Source organism: Pelodiscus sinensis, chromosome 8 (genome assembly GCF_049634645.1).
Source record: "Pelodiscus sinensis isolate JC-2024 chromosome 8, ASM4963464v1, whole genome shotgun sequence".
NCBI lineage: Eukaryota > Metazoa > Chordata > Testudines > Trionychidae > Pelodiscus > Pelodiscus sinensis.
The window spans coordinates 7,127,180-7,153,001 of record NC_134718.1 but is presented as its reverse complement, the minus strand read 5'-3'; the positions used below and the strand labels follow the sequence as shown (position 1 = coordinate 7,153,001).

At 47.2% G+C, this 25,822-nt stretch overlaps 1 protein-coding gene across 2 annotated transcripts in view; it reads right to left on the bottom strand.

Annotated features, from left to right (window-relative positions):
* Positions 1-25,822, bottom strand: part of PLAU (plasminogen activator, urokinase) — a 59,270-nt gene that overhangs the window by 13,215 nt on the left and 20,233 nt on the right. The window contains exon 2 of one of the 2 annotated variants that reach the window (XM_075934691.1): positions 6,658-6,718. The exons of the other annotated variant lie outside the window; for it this stretch is intronic. The gene's annotated coding sequence lies outside the window, so the exon portion shown is untranslated. The remainder of the gene's footprint in view (positions 1-6,657; positions 6,719-25,822) is intronic. 2 annotated transcript variants of the gene reach the window in all.

Here is a 25,822-nt window from a genome sequence, read left to right as displayed (position 1 = left end):
GACAGACTGCTCCTGATCCCTGCTGCAGTCCCTGAGCTAAATGTCGCTGTACTGATAAATTCATTTTCCTTTCCCTTTTCTGACCATGTTGTTAGAAATAGTTCAGAAATGGGCTAAATTATGATTTTTTTTTCTCCCCCCCCCCCTAAATTCGACTTGTCTGCCACATCTCCTTTCCCTCAGTCAGAGAAAATATGTGGTGGAGTTAAAAAACTGTCATAATCTCCCTTCATGCAGCGGAATCCCAGAGTCCCAGTCATTTTGTGCCATGTTGCAGTGGCTTGTGTCACATGTTGGCAGGCAGGACGGCGGATGGAGACCTTGGTTAAGGAGATGCCTCAAAGATGCCACTTGGGAGGTTCTAGCCCACGGTCACTCCATTTGAGACCTACTAGGTAACATTCGCCCATAGTAAGGCTTGGCAAAGGCTTCTGCATCACACCAGCCCCTCGTAACTCTGTCCGACCAAATCCTTGTACCTCAGTGGTTGAATCAATGGTGCTGCTGAATGAGGCTGTGGTGGGAGTAGCTCTAGGCACCCGTTAGGCACTTTGCCATGGGCCAGAGAGCAGGAGTGGGTTGGGTGCATTGTGGCAGTTCTGGCCTTGCTCCCCAATGCTGATGGACACTCCAAGTGCTGATGCTCCTCTCCCCAGAGGCTGGACTCCAGCGATGGGGAGAGCGTTGGTTCATTATTGCATGGCTTACATGATGGTGTGGCCTTGCCTGACTTTGATTTTTTCCACTCTGGAAGAGCCTGACCAGCAAGTCTATGGCGGAACAGAAGAATATTTCCAAATTCCGAGTTTAAATCTGAGTTATCTCGGGGCAGGAGTGAGGGAACGAAAGAGTTTTGCTCACGGCGCTTGTGTAGCTAGAATTTGCAGTGGGTGTTGATTGCACCATAGCAGGGCTTTGACTGGACGCAGAGGGAGCGTGCGGCTCTCACAGTCAATGCTGTGTGCAGTCAGAATGCCCCTCCAGGGCTGGCCCTACCATGAGGCGAACTGAGGCGGCCGTCTCAGGTGCCAGACTGTGAGGGGGGTGCCACTAGGCCCCAGAGTGTAGAAAATTGTGTCTGCTGCTGGTGCATATGTAGGTAGCAGAGCAGAACCAGGAGAGGAGTAGAACAGGAAGAAGGCCGAATTGAGACCTTTCAAAGTTTTGGCCCAAGCGAGGGGGCATAGGGGCGTCATTTGAGCTCCCCGCCTCAGGTGCTAAAATGTTGTGGGCCGGCCCTGCGCCCCTCGCTTCACGTGCTCCTGCTTTACGTGTGAGTCACTTTAGTAATACCTGTAGGGAAAAAATGATACTGACAGAAACCAGCAGAATCTGGCAACCCTGCCATGGGCAAGAGTAAACCAAATGTCACATAGGCCACACATAGATCCCAATGGGCCACAGGTCGCCCATCACGGGACAAAAGGCTGAAGTCATGTGGCTGAAGATGCTACAGTACTACAAGGAGATTGAGATCGGTGACCTGTGAGCAAATGTTGCTCTCAATGGGTGTTGGGTGACAGGCTAGCTGGGGGGGGGAAGCAAGTCCCAGCCCTGCCCCCTTCCACCTGAGGCCCTGCTCACGCCCAGCCCGATCTTTCCGGGCCGTGTGGAGAGCCGTGGCTGCCGTGCTCCTGCCCCGTCCTGGCTCTGCTTGGCAGCCAGGGGAAGCCAGGCTGTGTGCCCTAGCCCCATCCCTCCCCGACAGCCGGGCAGAGCCGGGCTGCTGTGCTGCAGCTCATAGCAGCCCAGGTGGCTGGGAGCGGAGCCAGACGGAGCCAGGCTGCTGCACCATAGCCCCAGCCTTAGGCAGTAGGGCATTTGGCAGTTTTGGGAAGGCTGTGCCTTCCCTTGCCTGCATGACTGACCACCCATGCCCTCTGAGCTGCTGCCTCCCATATGGCATTCTCTTGTTCGCTATCCGTGCTACGTGGCTGAGCGTACAAGAGTGTGGGCTTGTTTCTTTTACAACATGGTACTGGGGGAGATTGTAAACACACTACTGCTCCGTTTGCTTTCATTTCCCTGTGCAGGAGCCAGGGAATTGTTTGTTCAGGCTGTCCTTTTTCACAAGTGATGGCCAGTTATAAAATGCTTCCACATACTCTTGTTCTTGTGGCCTCTATTTAAAACCCAATAGATAAAATTCCCAAATAGTCAGTCAAATCAATCATTTAAGCATGTTCTTAAAAAAAAAAAAAAACCCAGAAACTTTCTCTGGAAATGCAATTCTGGCCTGATATGTGCCTCTTAAAAACAGTGTCTTTAAGTTCCATGTTTAGCATCTCAGGCTCTGATTCAGCAAGGGACTTTGGAACACGTGTGACTTGAATAAGACTTAACTCCTTAAAGTGAATATCCTTACAGTACATTTAGACTCTTGGCTGCAGTTGCAGGACCAGGGTTCGGTATTTGTGCTATTAGGTTCTGATTCTGATTTCTCTAACTCTAACTTTATGATGGTGTAGCTGTTGATTCAGTGTTACAGATTATGCTTTTCACTTGGTATAATTAAGAGCAGAATCTGTCCCACAACCAGTAAAATGTTCGTGGTTTGGGACAAACTCAAACACAACATGAAATAGTAAAGTCAAAATGGGTTCTTCCCTGCTTATGGCCCATAGAAATTCTATATGCTGTCCATCAGCTCTCTGTAAAACTCCACTGTCTTCTACACAGTGACATGAATGCAATTAAGCATTGGATTTAGCCTGGCATCTGACACTTTGTCAACAATTCTGAGGGTCTCTACAGCCAGAGTTGAGTCCAGCTTGTTCTCCTGTAAATTATAGTCTCCACTGAGTAAAAAAGGTAAGGAAACCTCCTGGTTTTTGTCAATGAATTAAGTTGATCTGATGCAGAACACATAAATACAGGTTTCCTGAACCTGTTCTGGTTTTGCAGTAGAAACACACTTTAAAATTAACTGATATTTGGGATGTGCTAAAATACAGTGGCATAGATGTCAAGATACTTGGTTGTAGTCTTAGTGGTACATGTGTAAATTAATTGGTTATTCCTGATAGTGTTATAGAATATTCTAATCGGACGTTCACATGCTTTGGCACCTTTCCAGTTAATCACTTTATTTTCTCCTTACATTTCTTCTTACATTTATTTTTCAAATCAGTTTCCTTCTGGCTCTTACTAGAAGGACAATTTCAGTTTCAACAGACGGGTAAAGTCTGCAACACTCCATAGGGGGATCTTTTAAACAAACATATGTGATGTTGCTTTTTTGCTTCTGTACTCCAACTACAGCTCGTCTGCTGACGGTCAGGAATTTCCAAATATGTTGATTTTTAAGTAAACGTGAATCATAAAAACTCTCATGCTTTAATGACTCTGTCAGTTGGTTGTGGTGTTAATTAAGGAGTAAAAGATGATAAAGATGATCTCATTTCCTTTAGGTATAATTCTGCAGCTCAGATTTCTCCCCCTCCCCCCCCCTTTTTTTTTTACACACACTGTGTCTTCCTGTTCTGCACTTAGCCTGCTTGGAGCTGTTGCAATGATTTTTGTTACTCCTGTCTGTTAAAGTAGCAGAGTTCATCCACTGTGGGTCCCTGCTCGCTCTTGGGATGCTGGCTGAGGCTGCATGTTTCTCCATGAATAGCTGTAATAGTCTGATTTTTTTATCCCTGAACAAACGCCAGTGTAATCAGTCTTAAAAACTCTCTTTACTCGAATCCAGAAAGCAATGACTGTTTGCTCAGCTATTCTAGCTCTGGGCCCAGATAGGGACAGGGCTTGAAAAATCAAAACAACATAATCCTACTAGAATACAGTGTTGTTAGATACTTCAGCTGGGATTTTCAAAGGGACTGAAAGAGTTAGCAACCTCCATTGGAACAACGGGGGTGCCTATCTTCCTTGGGAACCCTTGGAAAATAAATCCCAGCCGTCGCTCCTAGCTTATTCATTCAGCTTTGGAATGTGGATCTATAAAGTGGGCTTCTCAGATGCGTTTTCTCCTCCTTGTTTTTCAGTCTGGGGTTGCTATGTGCTCTCCCCCTGCTTCCTGTTAGGCACCAGAAGTGGCTGCATTGGTTGGTCACAATACTGGTGTGCAGTATGTCTACCTGTCACCTGTGGTGCATGGATTGTGACTTATACCCACAGAGGAGTCAGTCTTTATACACCTCCCACCCCTGCTGGGGTCTGTTGGGTTTGCTCAGCTGCCTAAAAGTGCGCAGAGCTGGAGTGGTCGTCTGTCCCTTGTTTCTGTGCACACTAATGTGCTGTGATTAGTCAGGTGACGTTTCAAGTCTGAATTGGTGTAAGGTGTAGCTGTTGGAGCCAGCTATGAAATACCCCAGAACACGTGCTTGTGTGTAGCCATGGGCCCATCTCTAACTTAATGTCAGCTAGCCCGTTGGGGGCACAAACCTCATTTTGACAAGTATCCGAGGGGGAACCTCGTGGTCTTTGCAGATGCAGACTAACACGGAGTCCAGTGGCACTTTAAAGACTAGCTGGTGTATTTGGGCATAAGCTTTCGTGAGCAAAGACCCACTTCGCCAGATGCATTTTGACATCACAGAGGCCAAAAGGCGAGCAAGACAAGCAGAAACATACAGAGAGTCTTTGAGTCAGCTGACTGTGAGCTGTGAAGGCAGGAGTTTTTCATGGGGCTGCTGTGTTCCCAGACCCTATACGGCTCTGAAAAAGCACTTGGAAATGGGCAGGAGTTTCACAGAAAGAGCTGACAGAGGGTGCTGTGCAGGCCAAGTTTCTGCCAGTCAGAAAGCTGTAACCTGCCCTGAAAAGGACAAATGGTGTCAGAGCCTGATGCCGAATTGCTGCTCCATACCCCTTCTCCCCAGTTCTGGATGCTGGAGCATCTCCATTCTGAGACCACTGCTGCAGGAGCAAGAGCGATTCAATGAAAGACCAGCAGCAAGCAAACCTCCCAGGGTGAGATCTATAAGGCAAGTCCTCATGGTAATATAAATGGGGGGGGGGGGCAGCCAGCTGCCCCAGCTATTACCACGGGGCAGTGTTCTCTCAAAGGGAGGCCCCCCAAGAAAGCTATTAGACTCCATTCTGCCCTGCTTGCCCATGCCACACATCCTCATGCAGCAGAGGACCACAAATGCCTCCACTAACCTAGGCCTGTGAAGGAAATTGTTGAACTTACGGACCGCCTAGCAAACCGCACTAACACCACAGCCAGTGTCCTCATGAAAAGGCAGCTTCACAAGCAGGAATAGTCCCTGCCATTGCTAGAGATGTATCCTTGCTCAGAAGCCTAGAGGAGAGGAAAGAGTGTGTTCGTTTGCATTCACACCTCCCAGGGGCGGCCCGAGGCCGGCTGCAGCAGCTGGCACCCCAGGCGGAAGGCGCGATCGGCATCCCCGCCTGCACGGCCATCAATGGCCATGACGTAATCACGGTCTGCCCCATCACCTCTGCTCTCTCAGGTGGAATTCAGAGTTGTAACAGCAGCCCCCAGGGGAGACTTGCCTGCCCTGAGAGCAGGACTCAGTGTGTGTCAGTTCTTCTCAGTTTCAGCAGCTGCAGGCTGGGACTGGATTTGTATTCCGGATTTATAAAAGATTTTTAGGCTTGTAGGTCAATCAAATGTTTTACAAAAGGGCCCCAAGCCAAACTGCTACAGCAGTAATAAATATCTAGCCACTGTCTATGGAAAAACATGTATTTATTATTTATACTGCGATAGTGCGTGGGGGCCTTAGCCATGGACCAGGACTGCATGGTGCTAGGAAATGTACAAACACTGAAGACCGAGACGGTTCCTGCCCCCAAAGAGCTTGAACCCGAATCGTAAGGTGAGACAACGGTTGATCCAGTACAGCTGATGGGAGTTTTTCCAAGGAAACGGTGAGATGCTATTGGTCAGCATGACTGATGGTTGTCTCACCAGATCTGTCCCCTAACCATTGACAAGACTAGTTGGCAGGCGTCACAGAATAAGCTTGTTTTGAAGAAGGATACAGAGGCAGCTGTCGGCATTGGTATTTTGTCCCAGGGTTGGTGGTTGCATGGGAGAAAGCACAGAGGGGCTTTTCTTATGTCCCGCTTCTGCCAGGTGCGGTTAGAAGCACAAGGGCAGATTCAATTGTCCGGTGGTAGCTTCTGAAAACTTAAAAAATGACACCAACTCAAGCCCCAATCCAGAAACCGGGTGCTTTTGATGAGCACTATTTCCCGCACAAGCTCTGTGCCCATTGTACAACGACGAAAACTTTATTATGGTTGGGGGGAGGGGAGGGGGGAAGGGCACCGAATAAAATCAAGACAGCCAGAAATAGTTAATGAATATAAACTGATATTGAGAATTAGGTACAGCTCGCTCCTTCTCATCCCAAGAGACAGTCATAGCAATATTTGTAAACTCAGTCCTTTGTTTGCAGTTACAGGAAGCAATTTAATCAAGTGTTTGTTGCAATAGAGGAGGGGGAACCAGGGGAAGGATACAGAGAGACACGTAACATGGTCAAGGCAATGGGCTAGGGAACATGATTTTAGCAGTAGCATTCAGAGTTGATATAAACAGGGCAAGATGTTTACTCTCTCTTTGCATCACTATCTTCCTCTGTCAAACAGTGACAATGAACTAACCCCTCCCCCCACTTGGGAAGTTCTTTGAGTATTGAACTCTATGAAAGTAGTGAATTATTATGGTACTCTTACATAGCCCATGCAGTGACTTCAGAGGGATGTAGTGGAGACTGTTTTCTACAGAAGTCAGTATCTGTAAAAAAAAAATTGTTTTTATATCTGGAACATACATGAGTTGAATGTAGGGCTGTTGATAAATCACAATTCATGCAATTAACTCAAATAAATCACAGTTCAGTTTTAATAGCACTGTTAAACAATAGACTGTCAAATGAAATTTATTCAATATTTTGGATGTCTTTCTACATTTTTTATTGCTGCAGTGCAATCTTTTTATTATGAAAGTGCTATATACCAATGCAGATTTTTTTTAGTTACATAGCTTCACTCACAAATAAAACTCTGTAAAACTTTAGCATCTACAAGTCCACTCAGTCCTTTTTCTTGTTCAGCCAATTGCTCCGACAAACAAGTTTGTTTACATTTATGGGAGATAATGCTGCCTACTTCTTATTTACAATGTCACCTGAAAGTGAAAACATGCTTTCACATGCCACTTTTGTAATTGGTGTTGGTATTTACATGCCATATGTGCTAAAAATTCCTACACCCCCTTCATATGTCGGCCACTATCAAGAGGATATACTTCCATGCTGATGACGTTCATTCCCTCTGGGGCACCTGGCATTGGCCACTGTCAGAAGACAGGATACTGGGCTAGATGGACCTTTGGTCTGATCTTGTATGGCCCTTCTTATATGCCGTATGTTAAAAATAATGTGTTAATTACATTTATCACTGAACTCCTCGGGGGAAAATTGTAGGTCCCCTCTTCTGTGTTTTACCTGCGTTCTGTCATATTTCATGTTACAGCAATCGCCAATGATTACCCAGAACATATTTGTTTTAAGAACCCTTTCACTGCAGAACTAACAAAATGAAAGAAGGTACTAACATGAGATTTCCAAAAACTGCTACAGCACCCCACCGAAGTTTTAAGAATCTGAAGTGCCCTCCATAATCTGAATGGGATGAGGCATAGAGTTTACTTTCAGAACTCTTAAATAACAGCACTTTGATGCAGCAACTACAGAACCAAACCAGCAAAAAAGAAAATCAACCGTCTACTCATGGCATCTGACTTGGATGATGAAAATGAACATGTTCTGCTTTGGATCGTTATGGAGCAGAACCTGTCATCAGCATGGATGCATGTCCTCTGGAATGGTGGGTGAAGGGACATCTGCACATCTGGCACATCAATATCTTGCAATGCTGGCTACAATGTGAATACCTATTTGCACTTTCAAACAGCATCGTAAATAAGAACTGGGCAGCATGGCTATGATTATGTCATGGAGTACACAAAATTACACACTTCCATTGACTTCCATGACAATTTCTGCTCTGGGCCTGGAGCTCCCAGACAGCTCTGCCTGTGCAGCTCCCATCCCCCACCTTGGTGAGGAGTCCTTGTAGCTGCCAAGGTGTGTGCTGGAGGACCCTGCAGCTCCTAGCTGCCCTGGGGCAAGGGAATCACACAGCTGTCCAGCCCTGTGGGCAGGAGGACCCTGGAGTCCCAATGCATTGAAACAGTGGCGGACCCGAGAGCTCCAGCTGCAGTAGATGCTGAACCCACCTATGCCTTTTACCAAAAGCTTTTCTGAATTTCTGTTTATTGCCATGACCAGTTCATGACTTTTACTAAAAGTATCCATGACAAAAGCTTAGACTTAAACATTATCTCCTTGCAAATATGAACAAATGTGCTTATCTGAGAACTGGCTGAACAAGAAGTAGTACTGAGTGGACTTCTAAGCTCTTAAGTTTTGTTTTTATGCAGTTTTTTGTACATAATTCTACATTTGTAAGTTCAGCTTTCATGATTAAGAGATTGCACTGCAGTACTTGTATTAGGTAACAGAAAATACTGTTTCATTTAGGGTTTTTTTACAGTGCAAATATTTATAATAAATATGAAGGGAGGACTATACACTTTGTATTCTGTGTTGTAATTGAAATCAATATATTTGAAAATGTCCAAAATATTTAAATAAATGGTATTCTATTGTTTAATGAGGGATTAATCATGATTAATATTTTAATTGCTTTACAACCCTGGTTGAAAGGTAATATGTCATTCATATTTTTAATAAAGGCTATGGAACACTTCCAGGAATTTAATTAGAAGCTTTGAAACAGGGTGATGCGTGACTCTGCAAGCAGATGTTTCCAGATGGTGCACTTCCAATGTCATTAGCGGCACAAATTCTGCTCTGGAGCAATTGCAAACAACTCCATTAAAGCCAAATGTAATCCAGAAGCTGTCCTTTAGCTAGTTAAGAATTGCAGCTTGCCAGCAACTTTGTTAAGACCTGTTGGTCTGACGTGTATATTCTCAGGACTAATGCTGTGAAATTTGGCTTGGAGATAACAAGGTTGTGATTGAGAACAGTCCCATCAGTTCTGGGACAGATGGTAAGACAGCTCTATTAAGGAAAATTAAAAAATGAAGCCACCTTTATGAGGGTCTGTTGGCAAGAATGCTACAGAAATTCTCACTAAAAGAGTTCCACAAAATTGATCCACATTTCTCAATGCTTCCACAAAGAGGAATATTTCTGGCAATACACTGAAGGATCAGCACTGGGTCAGGGCGTGTAGGGCAGCTGAGAAGAAAGAAAATCTTCCTAAAAAAGCAGAAGTGGAATATAAATCCAGGAGAAGGAGTAAAGACCCAAGAAAAGGAGGCAACTATTCAATCCTTCTAAGGAAGAACATGTTCAGAAGCTTTAAGTGTTTGGAATGGCTGTGAAAAGTTTCTCCAAAGGGCAATAAATTCCCAGGTTCTAATGCTGCCAATGGTGGTGAAAGGCAGCAACATCTGATAGTTCTATCACGACAGTCTCTCGACCATGGAATAGGGATTTTCGCTGGAGATAGCCCCAAATATCTGCCCTTTTCCCCATCTCTCAAATGCTCTCAGGGGCTCCTCAGGTAGCTGGAGGATGTGAGGTCTAGCGAGGAAAAGCTTTTGTGTTTTTAAAGTGTGAACTGTCCACGTGGGTGTGTTGTAACAACGGACCTTGTCCATAGAGAGTATGCACTGGATTCTAGAATGCAACAGCGTCCTCCGCATCTTGCACCACCCTGCTCAGTGGAGTCTCTATTTCAGGGCAGTGAACTCTTTTGATGTATCACACGGGGGTCGTCAGGATACTATGGGCTGAAGTATTTTATTGTAGTGGCTGTGGAAGATGCCCCATTGACCTCCCTGATGGCTGACCTCCTCCGAGCACCAGGTGTATCGTAGGTAGCAGCATTGCAGGTTTCCTCGCTTCTGACTGAGCCATGCTTGGCACAGGTGCTAGGTGGCTCACAGACAACCTGCTCCTTTGGCTCATCTTAGGCTTGAGTCTCCTCTTATGGAATCTGCCGGGTGCACACACATAGCACAGTCACCGTCTGGAGAAATTTATGAATGGGGTTATCCCCGCATCACTGATCCTCCAGGGCTTGTGCACCAGAAACTCCGGTTGACTGCAGTGAGGAAATTCCGATTGGGCCTTCCCGTCTGGCCAAGAGCTGGCTGCTGTAAGACCTTAAGTTCCAGGCATCCCTCAGCTCCATTTACGTGGAACCTACGTTATAAACTCTCCCTGATTCAGTCCTTGGCCACTCTGCAGCTGACCCCAAAATTAGTAAGTGCCAGTTACAGAAGTTTGTTTGGGGAAGATTTGTATTTCAGAAAAGTTAGCAAGAGGGAACTTTTAGAGCTGGTTAAACACATTAAAATCCAAACACACCTAATTACGACTTTATTTCAAATATGCTCCTAATCCTTTCCAGCTGCTTTTTGGCAAACATTTTTATGAGCAAAGTTTTAGCAGGGCAGTCAAATTCCAGGGGAGGTTGCCTGGTTTTGGCAGGGATGCAGGAACAAGTTATAAATCCTATACAGCTGTGTCTGTTTGTGCTGGCATGCTTGCACCACCACAGTGAAAATGTGCCGTTTAATTTTTTTAGAGCTAGCCAGCTACCACGCTGGGAGCCAAAGGCTGTGATCTTTCCCTTGTCATATCAAGGGACAGATACATTTATCAACATCAGTAACCAGGTACATGTAAGCAGGGGCATGGGTATGTGCACACATGTATCAAAGAGTTATTTAAAAAGAAGAGTCCTTCAATCAAAGTTGCAGATAAAAGCACAGCTCTCTGTTACCTTCTCTTCATAATACGGGATGAGCATGCCTCGCTGTTAGTAAGATGACTACGCTCTTCAAAGTGCAACTCTTATCATGTCTAGGAAGAGGCGAGTATCTTGCCTCCCTTTGCTTTTCTTCTGTATTTGAAATGACAGAGTTTTCCTTGCTGTAAGAAGTGAACATTTATACAACACCTAACAGAGGCACACACTATAGCTGCACCACCATCTGCAAGGGTTTTTTTTGTAATACAACAGGATATTTCAAACACTTCTTCTGTATCTATGGAAAACCTCTGTTTTGCACCCAGACCCTTTTCTGTGATAGCATTAGCTAACAGCCGCAGAGCTGATCAGTACTTGGAAATACTGCATCCAACCCCCAAGGTCCTGCAGGAAGTGGTGTTGCTGATTCAATAGATGGCACTTTGCCCTCTGAGTAAGTGTGAACCAACGCCCTAGCATTTTTTTTGGGGGGAGGGAGAAGGTGTAAGATGTAAAAAGGAGGTCATATCGCATGTGATCACTGGCAGATTTATTGATACTTCTGATGACAACAGAGATATTAACCACAACTTTCTGGCCAGATTCCAGCTTTGAGTAGGGTGTTCTGACGCCTTTTTCCCTGGTGGCTTTACCGGGAAAGTTCTTCTTTTCCCTCATTCCTACATAGAGAAGGCTACTTTCCTTCCAAGTATACTGCTGGAATTAGCTTCCAGTTCAGGGTAAGCTTTGCCTTCGGCCTCTCTGCTTTACTTGTTTCAGTGATAAACCCAGGACCTCCGCTTCTTCTGGAATATTCATAATTCACTCCACTTTTATACGGGCTCTTCAGATTACAACAGCCCTGTTTGCCTTCTGTGTTTCCTTAGCAGGCCCAGTTGGTATTCATATCTGCCATAGAGATGTGTGATCAAATGCAGGGTCTTGGAACAGCCGCTTCAGAGCAAATCCTTACCTGACAGAGAACGGGACAGAGAAGAAATGTGTAAAAATAACAGAAGGCCTACGTACACCTTGTCTTACCTACCAACTGTAGGCAGATGTATCTCCCTCGAACCCTTTAACCTCTGGGCATGGAGGGACAGTGCCTTCACGGTAATCATTGCCTCTCTCTGTCTCCCTCTCAGTTTCTAATCCAAAACACGAGTTAGCAATAGCAGATGTTGGCATCCAGCTTTACAAGGCTATGCCAGATGCTCCTGCAAAAGATGTGCGCTCCAATGCCAAAGCCTCATCCAAACTGTTGTGGTTTTGTGTTCTTTGTTTTTTATAACTAAAAATTGCCCGGCTTTTTCATGCCTGAAAGGATTTGTAGAAAACTTCAGGGCAGGTTGGTGACTTTCATTTCCAGTTGGATTTTTAACTTGAAATTTGATTTAGCTTTGGATAGCTTTTAGTGGGATTGTCGCTCTTTTCTATCCATTCTCATTGTTAACATTAGGATGTCTAGCTGCATGTGAGTGGCTGGGGTTTGATAGTAATCGGAGTATTTCGGTCCATTTGATTAACTGCTATTGGGGGGACCAACAGAATTGCCAGGCCCCTAGGCAAGGTGTGTATGGAGGAACCAGCTGTGCTCTCCTGCAAAGGGTGTGGCCTTGGGGGGCAGTGGCAGGCTTAGGGGCAGCCAGGCCTCAGCACCGCTGGAACCCACTGCCTGGGGCTCTGGTGGTAATTAAAAGGGCTTCTGCAATAGAGGTGACAGTGGTCAGGAGCCCCTGGGCCCCAGAGCAACCCCCCCCCCCCACATTGGTGGGTCTGATTGCCATGTCTTGTGTTTTTAACTGGCTTTATGTACAGAGCTGTAGGATTTATTATTTTTATGGGGACTAGATGAAACATAAAGCAGTTTGTAGTGGGAGTTAGTGGGGGTTTGTGCTGTTGGAGAACAGTTAGTTATTCCGGGAAAGAATTGCGCACATGCTGAATTTTAAGCACATGACAAGTTGCACTCGAGTTAAGCGGGTACATAAACGTTAAATGAACAGGCTTGGCAAAATTGGAGACACTGCACCAAGGGAGAGAGGGAGCCCAGCGAAAGAACCTGGCCCACCACGAGTGAAGAAGGAGCATGAGGCATCTAGATGATACAATTCCCATCAGGCACCACAGCACCATTTCCAAATCAAGTGATTTTTTGGGGGGGGGGCATTTAGTGTTTTGCTGAAGAGTAGAAACTTTCTGAAGGGGTGAAGGGGAAAAACCCATGGTCTATATGAGCAGAGCCTATTTCATGTTGACCTATGGATGATAATATAATCTACGTATCCTGCACTCTCTCCAAAAATAGCTGTACCCTATGCCTGCGTGGCCGTGTTAAGTCACTATAGTCAGTAACAGAGCTAGGAACCAGTATTAGCCCCGGCACCAACAGGACCAAGGACCCTAGCTAATTGGGGTGCCCTCAGAGAAATCGGAGTCCCTGTGCTCTATTCACAAGAGCAGATGGCTCATGGGGCCTTGTCCCACTCTGCCCCTCAGTCTTCCTTTTCTTTCACTGTTCAGTAAGGGTGTGTCTACATAGCAACGTTATTTCATAACAAGCTGTTCTTCCGAAATAACTGTGCGAGTGTCTACACGGCAATAGCGTTATTTTGAAATAATTTTGAAATAACGAGAGGCTTATTCCGACATCTGTAAACCACATTCTACGAGGAATCAGGCCTATTCTGAAATAGCTATTTCAAAATAGGGGCTGTGTAGAAGCACTGCTGCTGCTACTTCAAAATAGCCCCTCACCGGAGCCATTCTCAGTTATTCCTCCTCTGGCTCTCACTTGAGATAGCATGTCTACATTAGAGAAGCCTGCCTCGGACTCGTTTTGAGGCTTCCCTGCAGTGTAGACGTGCTATTTCAAAATCAGCTATTTCGGAATAACTGTTCTGGAATAGCGTGTTCCGAAGTAACTGTGCAGTGTAGACTTAGCCTCAGAGCCCCATTCTGCCTTCCTACCACTGAGTGCACCACCTAATTCCTTTAGTGGGCCCACTGAAGTAAAGAGGACAATGTGAGAGGCGGGAGGTTTCTGTTCACTATGGAGCAAGGTGACCACCTCTGGCTCCATGAGACAATTGTCAAGATTTAAAGAAGGTTCTATGGGACATGGGCAAGGCAGTGGGTAGTTACCCATCTGTTCCTTGCCTTCCCCTGCCCCACAACATAAAATTGCCCACTCAATCACAGAGGAAGGGCGGGGGGGGGGGGGGGGGGGGGGACGGGACTCTGAGAGAGGCTCAGCCAGGGAGAGGAAGTGAGAGGAAGGGCTGGGCCACTGAGTCAAACAAAGCAGAGAAGGAAGCAATGACTGAACCAGGCTTCTAAGTATGGCTCTCCAGAGCAGAAATCTGTGTTGGCAGGTGCTAGGGAGACCTTTAAACAAACAAGGCCAGTGTGCCTGGAAAAACCATTTAGTTAGTCACCGTGACTGTCAATAGTTCTTCAGCACTGGGTACAACCAGCCACTGGTGTTAGAATGCACAGTAGCAAAGAAATCAGCAATACGTCTTGATTTGGAATCTCTGCGCTGAGTCAGCAATATACATTTCCATCTCATTCAACCCTGCAATTCACTGCGTTAGCAGCAACGCCCGACGGAGCTATCCCAGTGGTGCCTCAGTAACAGTGCTAGAGCAGGCAGCAATTTCACCCCTCCTGGGATCCACACCTATGCCTCCGTCTCCTCTACCCTGGCCTTCCCCACCCCGTCATCCCGACTCCTCTGTATGCACAAAGCTGCTGCCCACATTCTGGCATGGGCAAAGCAACATGACCACTAAGAGTAACAACTTTTTAGCTTGTTGTTAGGTTGATATACATCACTGGTGAGTATTTTGATTCATTCGTAGAAGGCATCACATGTTAATGGCTGGCTTTAAGGTGAGGTAACGGCGTGAGAAAAGCGGTGTCCACAAAGCAGATTTGCTTTCAACCTTTTTAACCTTCGTGTCTTTCCCCAGCCAGCTGCTCTTTGGTTAACTTTCTAATAGTGCTTATTTGGTTACGGGGAGACGATACTAATCAGCTGCAGGTGTTTTAAGCCTGGTCCACTTTGCACAGAGAAGTGGGGGTGAAAGACTCCTTCATCAGCATGGATGTCTCTGATACCCACGCGGCACCAGTACAAATGACCGTAGAAAGTAACAGTGAATCCAGCCAGGAGATTGGGTTGGTTGGTTCCCAGGAATTTAAAGATTACGTGATGTGATAACGCCTCCAGGAATACGTCCGTCCAAAATTGGCAACCCTAGTTCCCAAGCAGTAAATGCCTCAGTCTCCTGACAGATTCTGCCCGTGGACGCGCAATGATGGTGAGGGAGTACTCAGTGAGGTGGTTTGAGCAGAGGAACTGAAAATGGTTTTAGTCACAGTAAAAAGATCCTTCTGGTATCCTGTGACTTTCTGGTTTCCCCCCCCCACTTTGCGGGGAGGGTGTGCAGTGTCGTGAGCATGCCAGACCCATTACTCACACGAGCAGCACGGAGGGATTAGTAACTGGAGGCTAAGCCCCTTTCAGCTTCAAAGTGGTTCCTTGCAGGTGCGGGGTGAGAAATTCCCGAGCAAACACAAGGTGCTGTCCCTACCTGCCTGTGCAGTCGCTGGATTGTTAATAGGGCGGTTCACCTGTTGCTGAGATCCTCAGAGACTGAGCCAGGGCAGCTCCACGTTTCGGCTCAAGGCCTGTCCAAAGGGCAGGCTCGCTGCAGGGCGAAGGCCAAATGGATCAGCCAGGGTTGGAGAGCTCAGACATGTGGCAGTGTTCATTCACTCAGCCCACGCACTGCGAATGCAGGACTACAACAATCGGAGCCGTTGGGGGCTAGGACTGTTGTCTCACTCAGTGCAACAGGGGCCTGGCTGGTGACTGGGGCTCCCAGGCACTATGAGAATACACAACCGTAAGAGTGGATTTGCATATTAATAAAGGCATGGCCGGCGCTAACAGAAGCGAGTGTGTGTCTGCTATGGCCTGGCCTGTTGAGCCACAGTTTGAGTCTCTCCCAGCTGGCTTTACGTGTTTTAGCTGCGTGAATAGAATGGGGGCGGGGGAGACTGAAGGTTGGATATGAAGGGCCTGGTTTATATTTACATTATTGCGCCTTTTTGTCACTCTCTTCTCTACCGCCGCAAAGGGACCCTAGATGCACCATGACAGAGCTCCCTCTCCATAGCCCTCCCCTCTCCCTTGGGCATTGGCATGGTGCCGCCTGCTCTTTCCAAAAAGGTGGGGGTTGCCCTGTGTTTGTAGGAGCAGCAGCACAAGCTCTGGGGCGGTGACCCCCCTTTCTTATATCCTTTAGGTGGGTGGGCCAGCTACACTGCACTTTCCTTATCCTGCCACAGTGTCCTTCACTAGGGTGGTATTGGCAGGCTCCTCCAAAGTAGTGGGTTTGGTGGTAACACCTCATTGAGCTGCAACCATACGTTTGAACCTACAGTCCAATGCCTTACAGTGGCCTGGAGTGGTGTAAATGGGAATGGGGCCTTATGTCTCCCATGAAGGATCTTACAGGATTTCTCCCATTCAGTAGAAACTGAGAAGTCACCAGATGTTCCCCTGCATTATTTGCAGAGTTGTTGACTCGAGTCCTATGACTTGAACTCGAGTCCGACTTAAGTCGCCTAGGTGACTCGGCTTGAGGCTCGACTCGGGTTCATTGTTTGTGACTTGAGACTCGACTTGATACGTGTTAATTTTGTTAAATCGACTTGGTGAAAAAATTGTCTGAAAATGCCGATATTGATGGCTTGTACAAAAGTGACTTGACATTTTTTAAATTAAGACTTGAGACTCGACTTGGGACTTGACTCGAAAGTGACTTTAGGGACTCAAGACTCGACTTGAGACTTGAACTGTAGTGACTTGAGACTCGACTTGGACTTGACAATGACGACTTGAAGACAATTCTGACTATTTGCATCATCCACTTTGTGTTGAGCATATCCATAGGCTTGGAAATACTGTCGTAAGTTTAATTACAGCAAGAGGTGCATGTCTTTTCTCCCTCCCCCTCCCCCTGAATGGTGCCTGCTCTACCTATTTTTTTAAACAGTTCTTCAAAGCCCAAAGTACTGTCACCTTTATAAATCCCATAATTCTGTTCCACTCTGGAATTCTCCAAGAGGAACTTGTTACGGTGAGCACTCTACACAGGAAAGCATTTCAGGAGATGTGTATTAGCTTGTAGGTAATGTCAGTTAAACAGGTTTCATCTGAGCTGGCATAGCCAATTAAATTACTTTGTTAAGGGATAGGACCTGTTTATGGTATCTTAGTGTGAGTAGTAAGGTTCCACCCGCCTCAATTTCCCCTGAAGTCAATGAGAACCCTGGATGTAAGGTTTGACACAAAGCCCATTAAACTCAGTAAAAAGACTCCTATGGATTTCATTGGGCCAGACCCTTGAGGATTCAGTAAGGACTACAGGGATTTGGCCCATAGTTTAATATAGTCTTGAGCAAAGGTGACAATATAAATGTGTTGCTATTTTTATTCTGATAATACTGGACCTAGCTCAATGGTAGGAAGTCTTCTCCTCAAACTCAGTAACGCACCCTAAATTGCAAGTCAGAATCCTTTTTATTAGAGTAAAGCAAAAAACGGCGGCTGAAGCCAATTGAAATAGTCTTTGAATTAAAAGCAGTACCTGTCTTGATTTGTCCTTTAAAAAGTTGGTGCAGTTATCCTTAGGGTTGCCAGATGGTTTCAACAAAAATACCAGACATACTTGACATTACCTCACAATCTATAGTACATCTTATTTAGAAAATACCAGACATTTCTATTTTCTTAATTTGTTTCCCGAACAGAAAACTCAAATACTAGACTGTTCGGTTCAAAACCGGACACTTGGCCACCCTAGTTGTCCTCTCAGGTGGAGACTTTCTGCCACTTTTCAGTCCAAAACATATCCAAGTATTGCTCTGTTTAGTGATAAACAGAAACTCAGGCAGCTCACTAGATGCCCAGTTGTAAAGGCAATACAATAATAGGAATATGGACCACTTTGATGGACAGAAATGAACTGTCACCTGCTCACATAACCTATGCTTGCTACTGAATAACCAGTTGCTCATATGCTTGGTTTCATAGGCCACGTCTCCACTTACCGGAGGATCAATGCTATGGCAATCGATTTTTCTGGGGTTCAATTTAGTAAAGACCTGCCAAATCGAATGTTAAGGCCATGCCCATCGATCACGGTACTCCTCGCTGCTGCAAGTAGCAAGGGAAGTCAACAGGAAAGGCTAGGGTGCCACTTTTGGTCTATGCCTTTCTTATTAACCTACACAGGGAGAAAAGTCTCTGCATTTGTCCCACCCCAAACCTGAATTTTTAGGCACAAATGTTATGGCAAACCAGAGGATAGAGAAGCTATATTTTTTTTAAAACTGTTTTCACCGATACAGAAGGATAGAAAAGACGTTATAAAATTCCTTCTCTTGTAATAAACTGAAGTAGCAGCTGTAACATAGGAACATAATAACAGGAACAATAAAGTATGCTCTGCAGTTATACTAACTAAAAGTAAGAAGTGGGCAAGCTTTGGAGCAGTGGATCCCACACTTCAGCATCACCCCCCCTTTTTGATTTTTGAGAAACCCTCATGTCCCTCCTCCCAAAAAAATAGCAGCAAAACTTGAGGTGGGATTGACCGGGGTGTGTGTGGCTGGGTTGCCTCGTGCCCCCCCCCCCCCCGAATTTCTTCACGCCCCCCAGTTTGGGAACCCATGCTTTGGAGGATAGGTAGGGACATCTGTAACACTCTGTGTTCCATTTTGTCTAAGTGCATGTCTTCTGCGGCTGGCCTCTGTCTGCAGACTCAGCCTCTCAGGGCTTGGGCTACTGGTCTGCTTAATTGTGATGTAGATATTCCAGCGGGGGCTGGGACCTGGTTCTGGCACCCCATAAGAGAAGATGGTCCTACGGTCCAGGGTCCAGCCTGACTCTGTCTACAGTGCAATTTTATAGCTTGAGTGTGCTGGCATGGGCTAGCCGTGTGTTCAATTGCACTGTAGATGCACACTATCTAAATCAGTGGTTCTTAACCGTACTGCAGCCTGCACCCCTTTGGTTCTCAAAATACGTTCTCGCACCCCTTATTAAAAATCATTGAAGTAGATCAGTTCTTTAAACCTAAGATCTATCATAGAAATCTGGCACGTCTCGCACCTCCAGAAAGGGCATCTTGCACCCCCCAGGAGGTGTGTGCACCCCAGGTTAAGAACCACTGATCTAAATCTACTGTGCATTCAGAAACTTGGCCAGACAGGCGCTAACGCTAATTGACTAGTTCCCATTCCCATTGATGGTAGTTGCAGTCATTCAGTACCTTTGGGATCACATCCTTACAGACATGAGCCAACCCAAGGTGGTTTTAAGCCACCGTCGTGCTCCACTGGTCTAGGGCCATTGCAGACATCCCCTGGGATAATTTTAATAATCCTGTTGGCCTATCTAAGTTACAGCAGCCTCCCTGGGCTGCCCGGAATCTCTGCAGTGCTTAATGGAGCACCTTCATGTGTGTTCTCCCATCCCTGCCCCCAGCGGGCTCTCTCTGGATGGATGGCAAGCTCTGGTTATCTTTGCAGCAGGAGGATCATCCCCTGGGGAGAACTGAGGCCATTAGGGCTCCTTTGTGCCACTCTGATCCTTTCACCCAGCAAAAAGGGGCTGAAGCAGGGGTGAGGGACTGGCCCCAAAAGTGTACTTTGTGTTAATCATTTCTCAGTGAGTCAAGCCCTACCCAACTCTTCCGGTCTTTGTTTACTGAGGTGCACGTAACACAAGGAGCATGATAATCTTGTACATCACTCATGCCATTGGCCGTTAAATGCCAACCTGAGGTGACTTGGCTGGCCAGAAGCTGTTGCTTTATTATCCACTGAGTCAGTCACGGAGGAGAGGCAATGCAAAGTGTGTGCAAAGCAGCTGCCTTAGGGCAGGAGCCTATGTCTATAGGGGACTATGAATTAGTCATATGTGTCTCACGGAGTGTGGGGGAGTCACGAGGCCCTGACCCCCATCCGCAGCCAGATATGACTCTCGGACGGCAAGTAGGACAGAAGGTTTATTTGTTGACAGGGACACAGCGTAGCACAGACTTATTGTTATAGGAACCAGGAGCATTCAGTACAATCCATCTTGGGCAGTGGTCCCCAACCTTTTGAGGTTGTTGGGCGCCAGGGGGCGTGGCCATTCGCCCGCCAGGGGGCGGGGACACTTGCACGCCCAGGGGCGCCCCCTCCCCATAGCCGCAGGGCCGGGGCCGGGGCCCCCCCATAGCCACGCGCCCGGGGCCGGGGCCCCCCCCGCAAGCGTCGCGTGCCCGGGGCCGCCGCTCCCCCCCACCCCCCGTAAGCGCCGCGCGCCCGGGGCTGGTGCTTCCCCCCGCAAGTGCCGCGCGCCCGGGGCTGGTGCTTCCCCCCGCAAGCACCGCGCGCCCGGGGCCGACGCTCCCTGCAAGTGCCACGCCATGTGCCCGGGGCCAGGCCAGCCCCGAGCACCTGGCGGGCGCATGCAAATGCCCTTGCGCCATGGCGCCCGCGGGCACCGTGTTGGGGACCACGGATCTTGGGGGTAAGGAGGCCCACAGCCAGGGATCTGGGCCCCTGCCCAGCCCCCCAAGCCAGCTGAAAACTCACACACCCAGCAACTGGTTCCAGCTAGGGTTGCCAGGTGTCCGGTATGGACCCGGACAGTCCAATATTTTCACCTCCTGTCCGGTAAAAAAAATTCAGAAAATACCGGACACCTAAAACGTCTGGTATTTTCTGATTTTTTTTCCCTGGACAGGAGGCAAAAATACTGGACGCCTGGCAACCCAACGACACACTCGGCAACTGGGCCCAGCCCGCAGCCTCCCCCACCCCCAGGCCCCTGACACCCCCAGCCCCCTGCCCCCTGCCTCGGACCCCATGCATATCTGGTTCCACAGGGAAGCTAAGTTCTGGCTTGAACAAGAACACAAAATGGCCGCCAGCAAAAAGCCTAAGGACCAAGAGGAAGCAATGCCTTCCCTGGGTCTTAGTGCTCAACCTCTCCCCTGTTCCTATCCCTGTTCTAATTCTGCACTCACTCTGAAAGGGGCCCTGCTGTTTTAATGCTGTTTAATATATATATATATTTTTTGCTCAACAACTTTGGTCTCTCCCCTCCCCTTTTTTTTCTCATCAGAATTTTTTCCCCGGTGTTTTTTTTGGGGGGAGGGGGTGTTCGGTATTTTTGGATCAACCATCTGGCAACCCGAGTTCCAGGGTCTAGGCAGCCCAGCTGCCTCCTTTGTTCAGAGTCCCGGGCCTCAGGTGTTATCTGATTATCACTGGTTGCATCTTCCCCCGAGGGTCAGGTGACAGGCCGGCCTGGGCCATTCCCTACCTGCCTTCTCTCAGGAGTTCTCCCCCAAAGACTGCACGTGCGTGCGCGCACACACACACACACACACAGTCACTACAAAGCAGCACAGGACAGTAAGAATTACATACAGCACAACACAGCCTCTGCCTGGTGCACCTCTCCCGGAAGTAGCTGGCACGTCCCTGCAGCCCCTTGGGGAAATCAGGGGGGCTTTGCATGTTGCCCTGACCCCAAGTGCCAATGGAGCAATGGGGGTTAGTGCCTGTGGGTGCAGGCAGTGCATGGAGCCCATTGGTACCTCTCCCTGTAGGGGCTGCAGAGACATGCTATTCGCTTCTGGAAGCAGTGTGAGGCCTTAGTGCTGCTGCACTGCGACTAAGGTAAGTATTGCCTGGCTAGACCCCTCACCCCTCCCACAACCCAGCCCCCTGCCCCAGCCCTGAACCTCCCCCTCCCCGCCACTCACATCCCAAATCCCTCCCAAAGCTTTCATCCTGCACCTTCTCTTGCACCCCAACCTTCTGCCCTCAGTCCCAGCTGATACCCCAACCCTATACCCCCACTTGGTGAAAGTGAGTGAGGGTGGGGGAGAATAAGCAATGAAGAGACAGGAGCCAGGCCTCAGAGAAGGGACAGGACAATGGCATTGTGGTTTGTGTGATTAGATAGCCATACAAAGCAAGCTAGAGTAACAGCTGAGATTAGAACCCAGAAACTCCTGACTGTGTCCTAACCTTCATACTATTCCTCTGTTGGAAGGCCCTATTTTTTTTATTCTACAACCCACAAAATATAGGGGGGGTAGAACCCAGTTGCACAGTTTACCCACTCAAACAAACTTTTGCATCATGGACGATAGCATTGGTGGTGAAAAGTGTTGGGACATGTACAGAAAAGTGGTTCCTTTTTTTTTTTTAACTGTTAAATGTTTTCTAAAATTTCCCCAAAGAGTTCTATTCACAAGCCAATCAGAGCTGGTGTGTGACCCATTCCCTGATTGTTTCCCAGAGACAGAGAACCATCGCCCTAGAGTGTGCTACTTTTCTAACTGTTTGAAAATATGATGCTAAAGCCTTACTGGTGAAACTTCCATTCAATCCATCTATGCCATACTGTATTTGGCTATTGTGCTCATTTTAGTATTTTTAAAAATCTGTAATTATTGTTTAAAATAAATTATTTAGTGTATTATAGAAATCTGCTAGCGAGAGTTTTTAATGATCTGTGCATGGTGGTACTTTCTAATGTATTAAACTTCTGTTTAAATGGCTTAGTGAAATGTATAGCTTTAATGTATATTATAAAGGAGGAAAGATACAGATATCAGATTAATTGTTTTATAACTTACAAAGAGAGGGCCAAGTTAACTTAAGATCCTGTACCTCTTCCTGTCCTATGTTTAGCTGCTGTTCGAATAGTTCTACCTGTGCTAACAATGGCCCTGCTTCTGATATCAAGAACAGAATCAATAAGAGGAAGTAACACTGTTGGACCAGGATGCACAAAAATAACTTACTGGAAGAAACGCTGAATAGAGCTGCTATTTATTTCATTTCTTGGTAATGAAGATGATTAACTACTTCTCAGCTCAGAATCAGAAAAGCCTTTTTGGTAGCTAGAAAGCCAGGGTAAAATTAACCATGCCAAATGCTACAGCACAATATGAAGGTCTTGCTCATGCAAGAATAATATTGAACTTGCCTTCCTCCTACAAAAATACAACATGAAAATCTTTCTCAGGCTGAGTTTCCCCAGATCAGCCCTTGTTTCTTCCTTTTAAGAATTGAGCTCAGGCTACTTGCTCATGAAAATAAAACTGGGGTATTCACAGGACTGGCACGTGCATGCAGATCCACAAAGTTACATAGGCTCCTAACTTCTATTAATATGTGGATCTGGGCCAATCTGACTTACTGTACTTACTTTGATCTTTATTGTGCCAGTAAAGCGTACACAGAATCAAGCTCCAAAGCCATGCCAGCTGCAAGCTGTGTCTTTCTAATGATGCGCTGCATCGATATCTGACTAGTGACTGAATATGTGTAATTTATCAATCCTTTAAAATGCAGGGTATGTTTCTACGCAGCTCTTTTCTTTAGAGGCAAAGCCACATCCCTCACCATGCAGCATCCCCGGGATTAGTTCTGACTTAGTGATGCAATCATTTATTTGAAATAGCCACAGCCATCTGGTGAAAAACCACAGGTTCGAACTGTGGCAGAGCTGATATTTTCAAAATCTGGTGTCTAAAAATCTTATAGCACCTAAATACATGGTCTGACTTACTAAAATGTCTTGGTACCCAGCATCTTTCACTGAAATCAACTTCAGTTTGATGACATGTGAACCAAGAGACTGAATTTTTAGCTATAGAAAAGTTATTTTAGGTCATTTGAGTAGTTTTTGGTTCTTTTTACTATAATATATTTTAGTTTGATTTTTTTTTTCCTTTTTACCTGAGCCTGGTATAGTTGACTTCATGAAAACTGAGGCACATGGGTTGGCAGGCCAAGGAATACAAGAAATAATCCCATTAAAATGTTTCCTAGAATAAATAACTGTCTATGACGTAGGTCATATACTAAATATTTGGTGAAATAACAGTTGTTATCAGTAACTTGACCCACATAGTTTACTTGTGGCTTTGTCTCTTATGAGTAACTAGCTAATTAGCTCATCATAAGACGGGATTTTCAGGTCTTCTCTCCTGAGCTCTCTCACTCTGTCTCTCTCTCTCCTCCTACTGCCTCCCCCCACTCAGCTCTCCTCTGCCTCCTGCCTCTCTTTCTGTCTCTTTCTTTCTCTTCTTCCCCTCCTGCCTCTCACTCTCCCTTTCTCTTCTCCTCCTCCTCCTCCTGCCTCTCTCTCCCCTCTGTCTCTCCCCGCCCCCCTTCCCCTTCCCTCCCGCCGTGGCGCTTGGCTGAGTGCTGCCTGCTCAGCCGGGCTGCCGCGAGGGAGGGGGTGGGGTGGTGACATACACGGCCGGGGGCGGGGCCATGTACGTCACCGCCCTCCCTTTCCCTCCCACCCTGGGGGAGCCCAAACAGCCCCTTGCACTGCTGGCTCCCCCAGCGGCCTGGCTGAGGAGCGCAGCACTCAGATGAGTGGCACAGCGGGAGGGGAAGAGTGGCGGTGACATGCATGGCCCTGCCCCCTGGCCATGTATGTCACCACCCCGCCCCCTTCCCCTCCTTCCGTGGTGGCTCGGCTGAGTGTTGCGCGCTTAGCCGGGCTGCCACAGGGGAGGAGGGGCGGGGCGGTGACATACACGGCTAGGGGGCAGGGCTGTCTACGTCACCGTCCCCCATCCCCTCTCCTGCGGCTGCCCGGCTGAGGGGCACACCACTCAGCGCCACGGCGGGAGGAGGAAGGGGGGGCAGTGATGTACACAGCCCCGCCCCCTGGCCGTGTACATCACTGCCGCGGCCAGGGAGCAAGTGGCGGCAAACAGCCGTTCAGGGTCTGACTGCAGTCAGTGGCTGCACCCTCCCCCCCGCCAGGTCTGCTTTCTGCCACGGCGGGAGGGGAAGGGGGGGCGGGGCGCCACGCAGGGAGGGGGGAAAGTTAGCTGGGCCTTGGGCGGCAAGCAGCCGTTTGGGGTCCACGCTTCCCACGCGTGGGGAGTGCGGACCCCAAACAGCCGCTTGTTTCCCCACCGGGGCCCAGCTGAGTGGCGCAGTGCTCGGCGGAACCGCTATGGAGGGAGGGGAAGGGGGGGCGGGGCGCTGACATACACGGCCATCGGGGCGTGGCCGTGTACGTCAGCATTACAGACTCACAGACAATGGGCTACTCTATATATGATGCAGCCATCCTAACCTCGTGCTGACTGAAAACCTGTGCATTGCACCACACTATCAGGTGTATGTGTGTTGTGGTAGGAGAGAGGAGAGAGAAATTTAGGAAGGTACAGGCTGTGGCCAAATTGTGCTGTTCTATATTGGACACCAAGCACTTTATCCTTGCAGTGAGTTTAGTGGGGGATTGTGCTTGGAAGGTACCACCTATACCCAGCCAACTGTGTAAGAGCTGGGGACAATGTGGCCTTATTTCTTTAGGTCTTGATTCAGGAAGGTACTAAAGCATGGGCCTAAATTTAAGCCTTTCATCCCATAGAGACCAAAGTCTTTTCATTTGCTGAAAGTTGGGGCTTTTTAACATTTCTCAGCACCCAGCAACTTGACCAGCAGAACAGCTGCAGGTAAGTTGCTATAATTCCCATGTGGACACGTTACTCGAGAATAAGGGTAACCTCATTCAGATATAAAATGGAGTAATTATACTAGAAAACGTCACTTTTATTCTCAAATAGTGTCCACGTGGAAATTATACCACCATAGCTATGGTACTACAGTTACAGTGGTATAGTTGTGCCAATCAGTCAATTTTCCTGTGTAGACAAGCCCTCTTAGGCAAATCTTTACACATCTTTTTGAATCAGTGCCTTAATATTCTCTTAAAGAATTTTCATCCAAGGCTCCCAGCTAGCAAAAAATAGGCCTCGTTCCTAAAACAAAAGAGGTAATTAACATTTATCGTTGTCAATGTACTTTACAGTCAAGCAAATATTAAGGTTCATAACATGTCTTAAATAGCTTATTTCCAGTGAAATTGTGAAAAGATTATATAATAAATTAACTGATTTATTTTTCTGCTTGACTCCAACACTGAACT